We start from the raw sequence: 16,747 nt of genomic DNA, 5'->3' as shown, positions 1-16,747 counted from the left end.
ATCCAAGAAGCTGACAGCTGTAATTTCTTACTACCGTCCGTTATGATGTAAACTCATTTTGTGTAAATAACCATTTGTACCGTCAACAAAGTAATGATGAAAACAGGAATTTAAAGAGATTCTTTTAATTATAAACACTATTTTAATACAGTTCTTGTTTTTTGTTAAAATCTTCATAAAACAGCACTTTTATATTACTGTAACTTCAAACTCTTCATAGTGTCCTGCAGATCTTAAGAGAGCAATAAATGTCATCATATCATTAAAATTGAAGTACCTTATTTTATTAATGTACACCCTTAAATTACATATTTATATGCTATTGCATACATATTTAATGCATAAAGATAACCATGCTTAAAGGGCATTCAGCAAAACATCAGTATCATTTCATCAGTTCATCAGTATTTCAAGCTAGTGATTGATTTCCCAAATCAGATCTACAATGAATATAAATTGAGAAAGGCACAAATAAGAAGGCCAGCATGAAGTCTCGAATGCAGGTGAAATTAAAAATAAATACAGCTCTTCTGAAAAGTCCATTTTCCATTTTCTGAAATAGATCCATGGGAAACACAGATAGCAACTGCGATTTTCGATTAAAAATATTTGCTCAGAGCTTTTTTTTTTCCTATATTTTTTAAAAAAAATCACATTCAAAAGATGTACCTTGTTTAAACTTAAGCAAGCAGATTTGTTTATTATGCGTCTGAGTCACAACATGATCTGCCCTCCTGTACATAATTTAAAAAAAAAAAAAAAAAAAAAAAAAAAGATATTGATTTTCATGCCCAAAGGGCTAACATTCAGAGAAGCAAAACTACAAACAAAACCAAATCTAAACTCTAAAAGGAAAGAGGTAGTGAAAATATTCCCGGAAATAGGAGAAGAAGCAAAGAGCTAGTTTCAGCATCCATGCCTGCACTGGCATCCTAAGAGACATCACACACCCAGCTTGGAGTAAAGGGAGTGTGAAGCAGCCTCAAGCGCTACAGCTCAGGTGACAATGTTGAGCACGTGTTCAGATACCCTGCACACATAGCCCACTAGCACTGAGATCATGCACAGCATGGCTGGCACCTACATGAGCAAATTGCCAAGACTGGGTAGCTGAAGGCAGACTGCCCACTGGGTATGCTTCTGCACTGCTCTGGATGACAGCTGGGGGGGTTGCCAAAGGACAGCAATAGGTTGAAACAAGCCAAGTTATTTTCATGGAATATACTGAGAGTTACCAAAGCAAGGAGGATCATATTTTCATGCCAGGAAGTATTCTCAGCATACTTGAATTTATTAATACAGGTGTATCTGGAGAGACTGACAGAGGCACAGCTATACAGACATAGAGGCTTGGCATCCTTAACTGTAAAACATGTGCTGGAAGACAGTTACAAACTTTTAAAATTGCTTCATGGATCTAATTTAGAGCAGCCTTTCATTACTCAAAATATTTAATTACATTGAAGTCTGAAATTTTTTACTGTGAGGTGACAGATCACTGGCACAGCTTGCCTAAAGAAATTGTGGAGTTTCCTATACTGGAGATATTCAAAATCCATCTGTCTGCAGGTGACCCTGCTTGAGCAAGGTTTGGATCAGATAGCCTACAGAGGTCTCTAACCTCAACCATTCTTTGAGATACTGTAGAGTGCTTTCACTTCCATGCCATGGCAGACCGTTGCTTACATTGCATCAGCTCAATGGCTTGCAGCCCTTCTCTCTGAACTAATTGTAAAGCAGACCCAGATTAAAAACAACAGTTTTATTTCAACTGTATTGCAGTGCTGAGCGTAACTCAGATCAGTACAGACGTATGAAACTAGATCATGGTAATGACTGGGGTTATCAATAACCTTACAATACACTGAGCAACAAGCTGTGGAGCTGGGCAAGAACTGAATAGCAAGGGGTGGAGAGGCAGAAATGATTAAAGATCAGTTATTGCCAAACCTTCTGCATCACAAAAAAAGTGGCCTATTCTGAACTTTTGAGTCCATCTCATTCAAGAGAAACATTAGTTTCAAATATATTCTTTTTACCCTCATCTGGCCCAGTTTCTTTGAAAGAGACTAGGAGCACTTGCACAACTATCTACAACTGCTGAAAAGCACTTCAGGAAGCTGGGTTATCTGAGCAATTATTTATGGCCTCATCTGAAGCACAGTGCCTCACTGTAACAATATTGATATCTGAAGTATAGATATCTGAAATATATGCTGGCAAATTCCCTTCGTGAAAACTCCTGCATATAGTAGGGAGACACATTTTGCCAGCCAGTAGGTAATGCCGAACAGAGCTCATCTTTGAAGTTTGGAACTCTGTAAGAGACTAGAATTTGGCCTCCTCTATGTAGTATAATGACTTCACAGAACAAGACTCAGTAGTTTTAAAAGGACAGTAAAAATGACTATTTTTGTGCAGATACTCAAAATATGAAGGCATTTAAATCTGTTATTTTTCATCTTCCAGAAGTGTCTGTGTGTCCTACGTGACTTCTACAATGGGAACTCTGGTTTCAATGCAGAGGGGCAGAATGAGATGTAGTTTAAAGGGGCATTTGGATGGAAATGGGAAGATATAAATAATCCTCTCATGACATAAATCAGGTTTCTGGGTGAGTATTTCAGTTTGATGCTTCAATATGTCAAACTGATGTTTTTTCTTTGTAAAAAAAAAAAAAAGTTGATTGTTTTTATTATGTAGGTAGTCCTATGCATTTCATGTTGTTACTTTTTTTTTATGTCTAAATTAGAGCCATCTACATTTTTTGTTGTTGTTTCTGGATATGAATTTTGTACTTCTACTATTTTTCAAAGGTCAAAACTAGAGAAGTTCACTGACATTTCCTCATGACTAAATCCAGGAACTTCCACTGGCAGTCTCCTTCTATCTTACTGTATTTGAGTCTACTCTTTAGCAAGTACACAATCACTTTACAGTGCCTCTATTAATATTTACATTTTGTAGCTAAACTAAAAACTTTCCAAGTGATGTCATTTCAGATGACTTATATGTGAGCATATAAATATCAGAAGAATTACTATATAATAGTCATGATATAAAGTAAGCATAATATGTAAATTTCAGTAGATTTTATTTCCTGTGTCTTGAAAATGATCTAGTTTAACATTAAAAGATATAAACTTAATCTGATACCATATTTTTTTGCAAACCCAGTTTGCATGTATATTCTGGAGTTTTGAGAATAGGTCAAATCAACAGTTAATCTTATGATCTGCAAATGAAAGATGCAATAGCAATACAACCATCTAGACATCAACTCAGTTCTTGCTAGAGAATTTGATCAGAGAAAAAAAACAAAAGGGAGAGAGAGACAAATGTCTTTATGTTTCCAGTAATTCTATTGTTGATAAATAATATTTCTTACTGAGCAGATAATTGTTATTTTATAAGCTTCTCATGCTTCACGTGCAAATTGAAGACAAGAAATAAAGAAAAATTAAGAGAAGTTCTTTACAGGAGAATATATATAAAATTTTCCTTTTATAAGAAATAAAATATAATGCATTGCTAAATATATTAATATGATAATGGTAGCTTGAAATAATCCTTTTGAAATAAAATGTGGGTGAGAAATGTGTGGAGAAAAGGAACAGGTCTGTAATTTTTTATTCATAAGAAAACACTTATGAATGATATTTATGATTTTCTTTCAAGTTGAAATGGTTTGCATGAGTTGAAGAAGTATTATTGAAGTTAGTAGGTCATTTTTCTATGTACTGACCAGGCAAGTTGGTCAATGAGTGCCAAAGAAATAGGCTTTTTTTTTTTTAATTGGCAAAAATCTATCACCATTTTCATATTCTTCTCATTGTGTTGGTATTCTTTGCCTTTTGATTTTATTTATTTGACTTTTTTATCTTCACAAAGTACTCTTTCCTCGTGATTCAGTTTTATGAAATAATCTTCAACTGACAGTCATTTTCAATGGACTGAAAATGTATTTGCAAATTCGTTGAATTACATTTGATTCACTCAGTGGTTCAAGTGTTTTTGAGAAACTAAATAAATCATCTTCCATGTGTGGATTTTTATCCTTTTTGTAGTGATTGCTTCGACGTGTCATTTCACAAAATCTCTCTTAAGCAGTCACACAACTCTGACTTCACACCCCTTCTTCTCATTCAACTCTCAGAATGACAAAGAAGTTTGTCTTTTACCTCTTCTCTGCTCCCTTCTTCACCAATCTTACGCGCAGAATCTGGCAAAGAATCATTTGCACAAAATGTGGAAGATGTCCATAGGTATCTTAATACATACATATGCAGCAGGCTTCAGAACTGAACCCAAATATATATATGAATATAAACTGTGTTGAAACGAGTGTTTAATTGGATGCTGAAGATTTTTTTTTTCTCAGCTATGCAAACACAGTTCTTTCACAACTAGAAAAGGCACATGAAGTTAGCCAAAACTATGAGAGCCAATTTCAAATACTGATCCAGTAGTAAATAATATTTTGACCCCCAATATACAAGTAAAAAACACTCTTTGATATAAAGCTTGTTACAGATGTCTAGATCCTGCAGAAAATCTCCCTGAAATAGCAGTATCTTATAAAACATAATGTAACTTCGAAGTTAGCCACAATTTCAGGAAGCTATTTTCTAGAACTCTTCTATCTTATATTATTGTATGACTCAGGAATCATAATTCCTTCAAGATCTGTAGTTAGCAGTTTGGACCAATGTTTCTTGTAAAGATGGCATTTATTTAAAATGCTGAGTGTTAGGTCTGTTCAAATATGTCATTATGGGAAAAGTGATATCTGAAATGCTTCATTATGGGTGTGGTTCTTCTTTTTTATTTAGAAACAGAAAACAAATCTAGAAAAAGACTTTTTAAAAATGCATTTGTTAAAAATTTGTTGCTTTCAAGAAGTTCCTTGTAAAACATTGTTCACCCAAATAATTAAAAAATACATATATTTTAGTCTTCTGGTTACCATTTTTCCCAAAGAAGCCAGACAATAACATTGATGATTTTTTTTTTTCTTAAAAATACATTTTCTTTAAAAGCATTTTTTCCTTAAAATTATTTTTTGATTATGTTATAGAGTCATTTATCTTCATTATATATCATTTGTTTGTGAATCAGTGTGATAGCTAACTAGTGCACTCATTTTTGGAAACTACAGTGTGGATATTCATCACTTGTGTCATTTTGTAGGAAAGCTGTTTTCCTCCAAATTCAGTGTTCTATGCCAGAATAAGTTTCTTATCTTCTGAAGTTGATAAAAATGCAAATAATGCAAATAATTCAGGTTTGAATAAAATAATATATGTAAGTTTGAAAAGTGAGTCCACATGAGGTTCAACACTGCCAGATGCAAGGTGTTGCACTTTGTCAGGGCAATCCCAGATATGCATACAGATTGGGAGAAGAACTCATTGTTAGCAACCCTGAGAACTTGGGGGTTCTGGTGGATGAAAAGCTGGACATGAGTGTACTCCTGCAGCCCGAAAGACCAACAGTATCCTAGGTTGCACCAAAAAGCAGGGTGAGGGAGGTCCCTCTCTATTTTGTCCTTGTAAAGCCCCATCTAGAGTACTGTGTCCAGGCCTGGCGACCTCTGTACAGGAGGGGTGCAGTGCTGTTAGAGCAGATCCAGAGGAGGGCAACAAAAATAATCAGAGGGATGGAGCTGAGTTTGTTCAGCCTGGAGAAGAGAAGGCTCTCAGGAGACTTCACTGTGGCTTTCCAGTATGTGAGGAAAGCTTATAAGCAGGAGAAAAAACAACTTTTTACACGGTCCAATAGAACAAGGAGGCATAGTTTTAAACTAAAAGAGGGTAGATTTAGCTTAGATGTTAGATGGAAGTACTCAGAAAGTGGTGAGGAACGTGAACAGGCTTCCTAGGGAATCTATGGATACCCCATCTCTGGATGTGTCCAAGGCAAGGTTGGATGAGGCCCTGGGCAGTCTGATCTGGTAAGTAGTAACCCTGCCTATGACAGGGCAGTTGGATGTAAATGAACTTGTAATTTAGTTAGGAAACAAGCAATTATTAAAAAAATTGTGTAAGTTAGATGTGGTCTTTTCCTTAATTATTGTGTCTAAGTTTACAGTGACAGGAAAGAATGTCTCAAAAGTAGGAGTAGTCTGTTATTCCTTGTGGCCTTTGTCAAGAAAGAGCTTCACACAGGATCCCTTCATATATTAAAAAGCTAATAATAAAGACCAAAACTTTCAAAACAGCAGTTGATAACTTTGCTGAGAGCTGCAGATATATGTACTTCAAAAGAGAACTAATAAGAGAAAGAACAGTTATACATTTAAAAAGAACCAATTTCTCAGAAGAGACATTGTCACTCAAATCCAAGCACAAGCAATGCTACTTACTGTTCCCAAGCCAGAAGTCCCGTATCAGGTGGCCTCAATACATGGAAGATGAGCAAAACAGAACTGAAATAGCAACAGGAGCATTCTCATAATATAAAAATAGAGGACAGATAGAGACAGGGAGAAAAATATCTCTTCACAAGGAATGGTAAAGCTGTAGAGGAGAGATCAAGATACCTAGCAACAGCTGGAAACTATGAACTGAAGCAGAAAGGGGGACTAATAGAAGTATCTTAATATTTTCCTATCAACACAGAGGCTGGCCAAAGAAGCTGGACTTAACACTGCTTTTGCTGGTTTATATTACATGATGTTTTCACATTTCAAAGAAATGCATTTCATGCAAAACAAACAAACAAACAAACAAACAAACAAACAAAACCAGAGTTGAAAAGTTGAACTGAACTGGCCATATTATTCATTTAAAATGTATATGGGGCATTTGCTGAAGTAGTGCCAAAGAAAAAAAACAAAAACACAAAACTGAGTCAGAACTTTATTCAAAGTAGGGCAGCTATGAAAATCCATTTAAACACCGTATGGGGTCATAGAAACAATGTGAGACTTTTGTGTTTATTTTGGTTACACATCTAAGTAGATTTTTTTCAAATAAATTTACTAAGAAACAAGGATTATTGGTATATTGTTAAGTTCTGGACATATTAAAGAAATCTGGTTCACCTCCTTGATAAAAGATGACTTGGCAGAGGTTGTTTAAACCATACATAGGACAAAGGGTGCTGCAAAGGTTGAGTACAAAAAGACTTCATTAACAATGGCAGGTATGCGCTGTTATTTGTGTTTATGAAATTCAAATAAGTGGATGAGGCTGATAATACAGAAGCAGATACTACTTAGTGGAGCACGAACAAATTTATCAAGAGTGCTAAGGAAGCAACACTGTTTTATCTTCTCCTACCCAAGCCGCATGTCCTAAAGGGATGGGATAAAGGCTGACATGCAGCTGCACATTTCCTGAAGCCACATGAATGCATTACGCATTGTGCCATCAAAACACAACAAATGCTTCCTGGCAGTGGTAAATGCCTCCTATTTTATATCTACAGAAAAATAACTATGCATGAGTAGAGGCACAAACGATTAAACAGTAATTCTGGTATCAGACATCAAAGTATTCTCAGGAAGGGAAACCCCAGCAGGCCTTGGGGAATTCCCACTTGCAACAGTCCTAACCACGTTTCCAAGAAAATGCTGTGCTTACTTCCCTTCTTTCATTAAGGAAATATTATCAATACTTAATAGGCCTCATCATTACATTATTGATTTTTCTCTTTCTCATGCATCATGAGGTTCCTGGATTCAATTTTATAATGTTTTCAAAAGATCTTTTGATTAGGCAAGGAACAGGTATCCTAGGAAGTATGGACACAATCAAAACCTTAGCAAATCTAAGCCAAAGTACAATAATATCTATCTTGTTTTAGTGTTAATACATTTTAATATTTAAAAAAATCCATGAAAATAGTGATTTATTTGGGAAAGCTTTATTTAACTTAAAGCCAAAAATTACTTCATGTAATTGCTCAATGATTGCAACATAGGGGTACTGAGGAACTCACAAGGAAAGGAATGGGATAAATAGTATCACTGGCTATTTGATAGTGTGTACTCTCCATGTGCATTTGCAACAAATGCATCTCTTAACGCTTTTGGAACAGTGCTTATACATAACAACCATCAGTAAGCTAAGAACATTCATTCATGGTGTATCATGGATGATCACTGTACTCCTATGCATTAATAACGACTGATGAGAGCACTTTACCTGGGTTTCAAAGATTGGCAGTGGCAAAATGCTAAAAGCACACATAAAGCAGCCATCCTGAGAAGTCGGCTGTGTCATTACATTCTCCTCCCTTAATCCAACCACTGAATAATCTAATAGCTCCTTTTCTCCTGCAGTGCATTCAAATTCCTTCTTGGTCAGATAGATCTGAGCTGGTATCTCCACCTACTCAAAGGAAAACGCATGGATAGATACCTTCCTAGCCCTGTGGAAAATGTTTCTCTTTGACTGAACTCTTGAAACACAGTGAGACAAGAGACTGACTTCAGGTTTTAGATCTTAGAAAGGTGAGAGGAGTGTTACTGTCTCAGATAAAGATTTGTTATACAAGTGAAACATTTAAGACATTTGAGAAGCAGACCCAAAGAGACTCTCATGGTTAAATCACTCTCTTGGAAAATGATGCATTCAAATGTTCTCAAGGTGAGAAGAAGGTGAAAGAGAACTAAATATGTATCATCAGGATCCATAGTGAATGCTCTAACCGGTCTTTTTTGGCAATGTCTTATGCAGAACGTATTTGCTCAGTATGCAGTTTAAATAATTGCCAGGACAGACTCTGCAGAAATGCTAGAATGGATCTTGAGATTATTACTGCTGGTATAAGAGAAACAGTGATCTACTCACCATTATCAAGAATTGATTGGTTCTGGAAAATACACTGCTGAAATAGAAGACTTTCAGCACCTCTAAAAACATTCTGGTAACATTAACATATAGGATGATTACATGCTTGGGATGTAAATCTAAGAGTAGACTGGCAGATATATTAGAAGATTCCCAGCTACTTGTCACTGTGTCCCTTGGCATACTGAACTGGCTTTTACTACATAAATATATAAAAGACCACAATCCCTCAGGTGTCACCATCCATCTCATAACTGGTAGGTGACCTTCTGCTACAGATTTAAATGACATTAATGCAACATCTGCATTTTCTTTCAGAAACTGAGCACATCCCAGTCAGAATACCAGACAAAGTATGAAGAGCTTAAAGAGTTGTTAGTGGAAGTTCAAAGAATTTGGGAAGTCAAACACTTCACTTGCTTTATGTGCATTATGTGCACTTGCTTTGAAAGCATCAATGTCAGTATTAGCCACCTGACAACAGCAACTAAGATGTGCTCAGATAAAGGAAAACAACAAAACCCATCAACAATCAGAACACACTTCTTTGCCCCCCCCCAAATGCACAAAAATATTACATCATTTTAGTATCTCAAAACCTCCTGACATCATAAGCACACTTAAGAAACAGCGATATGAGCTGTCTATGACCATTGTTTTTTTATTATATAGCCTATAGCTGCTCTACATTCCTCCTTTTTTGTCTCATTCTACCTTTTTCCAAACGAGAACAACCTCACTGGCAAAATTTCAGCAGCATTCTGTCACTTTATATCCAATCCTAAATTTTTGCAAATGCAAACTAATGACTCTGTGAAAGAAGTTGTGGAAAAAAAGGAAATTCTAAAGCACACCTGTAGGAAATTGAACAGTTTTGCAATCTGGGCAAAGCAGTGAGAATGTTTTTCTTGCACTGAAAATGCAGATTCCTTGTGCATCTCTGTACTCATAATTGAAACAGAAGAATACATTAATGTTCATCAGAATATATGTGAAGCTTAGTAGTTTTGCACTGAAAAGTGTCTTAAGTGGGAAACTCGTCCATTCTGGATTAGTCTAATGTTTATGTGGGATCTGCACAAGACAGAATGAATTACTGAGCTATCAACACCTTACAAATCTTTTTGTTGTAGCATCTCTCTTTGGTTTACTGTCATATCAAGAGAATGGCTATAGACTGACTTTAGAAGCTTCTGGTTACAGAAAAGGAGCTTGCCTAGTAGAATACTTAGAATTTGCACTTAATTACTGCAGCAGCCCCAAGTTTTCAAGACCATTCAGGTTCAGAGGAGAACCAAGGGCCAGACTCTTCCTCATGCAAACAAATAACTTGATCATGCATATGTAGCACAAGTGGAACAAGGAAGGAAGGGAAAGCCTCTGAATTTCTAAAAAATTGCCCTGCAAGTTGCTGTGAAAACATAATTTTGTTTCATTTCTTTAAAAAAGCCCACAGTTGTACTTTGGGAATAGGAAAATTGATTCTCACTCAGATCTCTTTGGGAGAAAGACTACTGACAATTACTGACATTCCCCAGACACAGAGCTACAGATAACAGAGCTACATCTCCTAGGGACTGCTCCAGTTGCAGTAAGTCTCTTCAGATCTGCTTCACAACCCGGGGGGATAATATTTTCCCCAGTTTGTCAAGCATTCTTCAGCATGCTTTCTTGGCCAGTTATTCAGACCATGTTTGAACTTCCTTTTGCTGACCCTATTAGGAAAACACACTCTAATACTATCCACTGAGAATATCCCTCAGTGTAGAAGGACTTAACCCAACTACAGTATAGCATTACCAAAATATCCTGTGAAGCCACCTACTCAACCAACTCAATGGAAATATATTCAACCTAGAGAATAAGTGTAGATTCATGTTTCAATTACTGATCTCATTTTGATTCCTCTAAGATAAATTTATCAAGGTATAACTGGGAAAAAGAAAAGTTTCAAAAATGAGTAGTATCTTTGCTTTGCTTTATGCTTTGTGTTTCTTTTTCTTTTCTTTTTTTTTTTTCTTAACAAATAAGAAGAGAAGATACAGAAGCATCTTAGGAAAGTGCTAACTACCTGGGAACTAATTGAGGCAACTAAGCTAATGTAGGTCCTTTACTTATTAAGGGTATTAATCTCACAAATAAGAGAACAAAGAGAATTTTGCTGGCCAACAAGTCACAGAGCATAGCTCTGGGAAAACATAGCAGGAAAATTGAATACTTAAGAGTTTTTATTTTGGGGGAGGATTTCTATTTTCCATGCTACAAAGAAGAAAGAGGTAGAGACATTTAAATGTTTAGCATCAAGCTGGATAAATCCAAAATCCTTGAAATAAATCCCTAACTGTGAAATGAGTTAAAATGAATTTTGAGTGAATATTCTTCTTTTTCTGCCTTTGACTTGCTTGAAATGACTAAAAAAAAGAAACTAATAAAATAATAAAATCGAATAAAATTCGATCCACATGAAAAGAAATAGGATAATAGCAGAAGAATGAATATGCAAAAAGCTAAAAGGATCTTAAAAATACATGCATTTGGCATTATTCCCAGCAACTGGGTAAAGTGTTTGCCAAGGGCCAAGCTTAAACCTGCACCACTTGTGTCAGAGAGCACTTAGTTTAAAAAACTTTCCAAACTGACAGTAGGACAACCATTTCTGAAAGACAGTAGGAAGGACATAAAGGGTTAGTAAGTAGGCAAAACTTGAATATGAACTACTTTTAGTAGCTTATATACCTTCTTGCTCAAAAATATTGTTCTCTGTACCAGTTCATCAAGGGAGCTTCGGTCAATGGGAAATTTCTGCTTCTGTCTCGTTTTCTGTCACTTGGACTCTGGAAGAAGGGCATCTGATCAGACTCATACATACTACACTAAGGGAACAGGCTCACTCTTCAGTACATGGTGGAGCTGGTACCTCCATCTGTTTTGCCATAAGAGTGAAGGACGTCAGTGTGCAGCACAAAGATTTGGAACAATTTCTCTCGCCTTCTGAAATGCTCAGGAAGCATTTGGAGCCAAGGCCATCTGACAGATGTCTGTTTCACTCAGGACTAATATCAGTGATCAGTATGGTGTAATATTTGTTTCTGCACTGAGGCTCCACCAACCAATGGATGTAAGATGCTCTAGCAGGTAGATCATCCCATACATAATTTCCTAGTGTGTTTTCCAGGACCACGATTGTTATTAACATTAAATATAATGCAGACTTTCAAAATCTACCTTGTAAATGTAAACCAAAATTAAACTGTAATACTAGATGTCATAAAATGCTATTATTTAAAATTATAGAGAAGAAAAAAAAGATAATCTTAGGAAGCTGTTATTTTAGCCTAAGATTTTATTTTCATACAAATACAAAAGAAATTCCCAAAGTAAATTTTTTTTTTCTTTTAACAACTATCAAATACTACATCTTACACAGGAAAACATCCAGTCGAAACAACTTACTCCATAGCTGACTTAATATATGACTTATTTCTTGGCAGTTTCTTAATGTTCCTCCAAATTAATACATTTCAGTAAATGTCTACTGTGGATGGATTTCTAACAACCCTAATTGACTCTGACATTTTTGTTATATTGCCAGCCAATACTTTTTTGTTATTAGTGTCACACTGAAGAAGTTTGACACAAAATGCATTGAACTAAACAGATGTATGCATTTAAATATCTGTATAAGTGAACAGCGTTTCCTCTAGAGTGTTTCACTCACCTCGTTCATTCTCTGTGCTTACAAACAAACTGCAAATATTCTTCTCAGTAATAGAATGTTACCAAATCTATTAATCACTTCATATCTGGTAATGATCAATTAGAATAAACATTTATTTTATTCTGAAGAAAGACAGAGGAATAAATCTGTACAAATATAGATACACAAGTAGACAATGGGAACACACACAGTCTAGCAAAGTGAAACTGCTTTGGGACTCATAAGATACAGAGTCAAATATAACTTCTGACACTCCTTTACTGTCCTATTTTCCAAAGATAATGTGCCTTTCTTATTTCATTCTCTGTATTTGCAAGACAGAGATAACGGACTCTATTGTTGGACAGACACATAATAAAAGAGCAAAGCACTTTTTGCCCTGACAAATTTCCACTGTGAATGGGTAAGGACAAGTGATATGAGGCAAGACAGTACGAGTTTAATTTATCCTGAAAACATCTGAGTTACTTTGTGAAGCTAATCTTAGTTCAATAAAAAAACTTATTCAAGTATAGGCTAAAAATGCATTGGTTGATATAGTTGTACCAAGCTTACAGATTTTAGATTCTGTTCAGACTTTTGGGCTCTGTGCAAAGTCATGCTGCTCCTGTAAGCTTCACTGAATGAGCATCTCAAAAGGTTGCTGCACTGCTAATTTTATTATAAGACCACTGTACCAAGTATGATGGTAGTATGAATGTTTCACTGGTGGTACATACATCTAACCAGATCATCCCACATCAGAGAAACTCTACGCCTTTTTCTACTCCCCTTAAAGTCATGTGTAAATCTCCCAATTCTGTTCAAGAGAAATAAAACAAGACGCTGTAAAAATAAAACTGAGAAATTACATATTATATGCCAAAATATGCTACCTTGCAAGGCCTGGTTCTTACATTAGCCATTTTGCCAATTTCTACCAAGAAATGCTTGGAGGACAGGGTTGATATTTTATGCTTCATGTGCAAGAAAACTGGGGCAGCAATGACTGAGCCATAGAGCTGAGGGAATAATTCACAGTTAATAATTTATTATAGCTTTCTTTCTTCCTTTTCTGAACAGTTGTGAAAGAGCATTTTCCTTTGAGATGAGAAAGGCAGTGGCGCACTGAGTAGCTCAAGGTGAGGAAGAGGCCATTAGATACTTTGCACCAATGGAGCCTGCCTTCTTGCTCAAGTCCTTTGCACACACGTTTGCTGCATGGTGTGCAGCCACTTGTGACCCAGTGAAGCTGACACGCAGGCTACAAAGCACCTGAAGAACAATAGCTCTTAGTCGTATGAGCATAAGATCTACGGGCCTTGATTTGGGTGTTCATAAGGTAACCATCATCTGCTTGAGTCTCAAACGTAGCACAGGATACAGTTCTGAAAAGAAATCTGGGATTAGTTAAAAAAATTATAGTGTATTAATACTATCTATTTACTCATTAACATTTCCCAAACTTTGTAATTAAACTTGGTAGTAGTGAGCTGTTTATTACAAGTATAGAATAACTAGAGACAGTGAAGATTAATTCAGTTTAGATATTATATGATTTATTTACAGTAACAAACTGAAACAGGTCTTCTCTTGAATACAAGTCTTACACAGACAGTGTTACTTTGTAAATTTGCCATTCTACAGATATTTCTGCCAATGTTTGGCCATATTGCAAGGCCATTTTGACTGTTCATTAAGTTATGATTACATAACATGTTTGCAGATTGTGTATTTGATACACATTGTGTATCTGATGATGCTGATGATACATGACTATAAGGGGAAAAGAACAGGAGATTAGAGGTAAAGTATTGCAGCTAGCATACAACAAGCAGCCAAACTTTTCATTCTCTGCAGGGCAGAAAAGAAATTAAAACTAATAACTTATTGTTCATTTTCAATAATTGCATATTAAAACTTCAACTATGACTTTCACTGGTATAATCCACTATTCAGTAAAAACACATTTTAAGCAGCCACTCAGTAAGTTAATTTCCTATAATATTCTTGCAAAGTGAGCACAAAATGAGTTAGAGTATTGCCATGCAAAATGCAATGTTTCACTTTAATAAATGTTTGCAGATTTCACCCTTCATTATCTGCTTAGCTGTACTCATCTGAAAATAGAGAGCTTGTAAATACGATCTTTTTTGAGCATCAACAGCTGAAACTTTAGTTCAGATTTTTAAGGGCTGAAAATCCATAAAAGAATGGGAAGAAACATAAAATTTGGGGCTTTCTGAACTGCAGGTTTTCTGACTCTTACATATATACAAATGTAAAAGTATCTTTAAGTCACTGATAAACAGGCCCTACAATTCTGTGATTCTGTGATATTATATATTTGCATGTATAGGAACATTACATATATAAAAATACACCAACAAAAGCGATAGTAAAAATTCCATTAAAGATCAGCAATAACAGATCAATTCTAAAAAATAAATTTAGAATTATTTTTTTTAAGATACATATTTACTAAAAGCTACAGTGAAGACAAAACAGGTTTAAGTCTTTAATACAGACAAAAAAACTCCCTATCACAACAGTACAAAACCAAGACAAGGTCCAATATTTGTAGTAGTATGTAGATCACTTCAAAAGTATTGCTTCCTATTTATTTTCATGAAAACTAGAAGAAAGAGCACAATAACACCACTTGATAAAGCAAATTCTTAGCTGCAAAGAATATTTTTAACATAGTTACCACCAGTTGCCAATATGCTACTCTTCAATAGGAAGCATTACTTTTGAATCAACTCTTTAAACATGCATACTGTTGTTTAGGCAATGAAGCTGAGTAAAGCAACAGCAAAAGTTTTAAATGAGATTTTCAAGTTTCATGTCATCACTGAGGTTGTTTCATCCTCAGACTGTATCCGCATGACGATTTGCATGACAACTCACACGTCCAAACAGCATGAACAACAACTCTGATTGCTGTTTAATCCTTAGGGCAAGAAGTCTGAGCACCATTAGGTGACAATTCTCATTACTGATAAAATGGAGTTTGCATACCCAATTAGATAAGCTAAGTGGGAATTTTTCTTTTAGGATGACATTCCTTTATCTGATGGCTTAATTTGAATTATCAGAGGGTAAGTGTCTTTGACATAGTGCTAGGTGACAGTTCTTCACATAGTGAATGCATGGTATTCTTTGCTCCTGATATATGAAGAAAAACAAAATGAGAATGCAACTGTATTTCCTCAATGGCTGCAGAAACTAAAAGGAAAATGGGGAGATACACTTCCTCAAGTAATCACATAGCCCCTACTGCAAAACCAGAAGGGCATGGTTTTGATTCATGTTAGGCAGATTGTGTTCAGGAGAAGCTCCAACATACATTCTACATCATTAAAGTTAGGAAAAGGGTAGGCTTCATAAATTGTGTGAAAATGGCAAAATGATCTATGCACAATTACTTCTTTTCTTCCTCTGAAAGCTGATAGATATATTTTACAATAAGAAAGGTTCTAGGTGACCTCATTAAACTGGAATTCTGAATTTATTCTTGTATCCAATTACATTCTCTTTATACTCATATATATATTTCCATTGTACTCATATTTAGGCACTTACTTCACCAATGAACTTTTCCAACCTCTCTCCTTTCCATTCTCCTCTACGGGTTTATCTGTCTTGAATTTCATTTCTCTTTCCTTTTCATCCTCAGAATTCCCTTTTCATTTGCTCCCAGTTATTCCTGAAAAAGTGGTATGATCAAGACCTTCACAGACAAGATTTCCAGCAGCCTCCATCTTAAGTGTTGGGTACAAAGCATATAGACAACAATGACTCTTATGCCCTTTTTTTCCTCTTTATTTCAGCCTTCATAGGACAATCAAACTACTAACCTCTGAGTTCTTCCTTCCTTAAAAGTGATCCCAAGACGGCAAACTACCTTGTCAGCATCAATTGCAAGCATTTGCCAGATGTATACAGAACGGATCTCTAGAAAGTCCCTTAGTTGTTCTACAGTTGTTGTAGATGTAACAAACCACTGGACAGACACGGGATCTGAAATTTGAATTAAAAAAATAAAATGTCACAACCACATTGCAACAAACTGGGCCAAAAGTGAGGGCACATGCAGTATATCATCTTTAGAACACATTTTATGCCTTGCTGAAATAAATTATATATATATATTTTTATCACTTATTGTAACAAATTTAGTCTGCCTGTGATCCACAGATACATGAAGTATTTTTATTTTAAATTTTGATGACATTTTTAATTGCTCTAA

At 35.5% G+C, this 16,747-nt stretch overlaps 1 long non-coding RNA gene across 1 annotated transcript; it reads right to left on the bottom strand.

The window, feature by feature from the left end:
- Positions 1-12,230: 12,230 nt before the first annotated feature.
- LOC122158951 lies at positions 12,231-16,512 on the bottom strand. The gene is made up of 3 exons (XR_006168362.1): positions 16,356-16,512; positions 16,081-16,204; positions 12,231-13,883 (listed from the first exon to the last, which is right to left on the bottom strand). It is a non-coding gene; the product is annotated as an uncharacterized LOC122158951 (long non-coding RNA).
- Between the last annotated feature and the right edge of the window lie 235 nt (positions 16,513-16,747).

The sequence above is a fragment of the Centrocercus urophasianus genome, unplaced genomic scaffold (assembly GCF_019232065.1).
Source record: "Centrocercus urophasianus isolate 14NV4802_14NV808 unplaced genomic scaffold, USGS_Curo_1.0 seq_15, whole genome shotgun sequence".
Classification (NCBI taxonomy): domain Eukaryota; kingdom Metazoa; phylum Chordata; class Aves; order Galliformes; family Phasianidae; genus Centrocercus; species Centrocercus urophasianus.
Note: the sequence above shows the minus strand (reverse complement) of the source record. Positions and strands in the feature narration are given on the sequence as shown.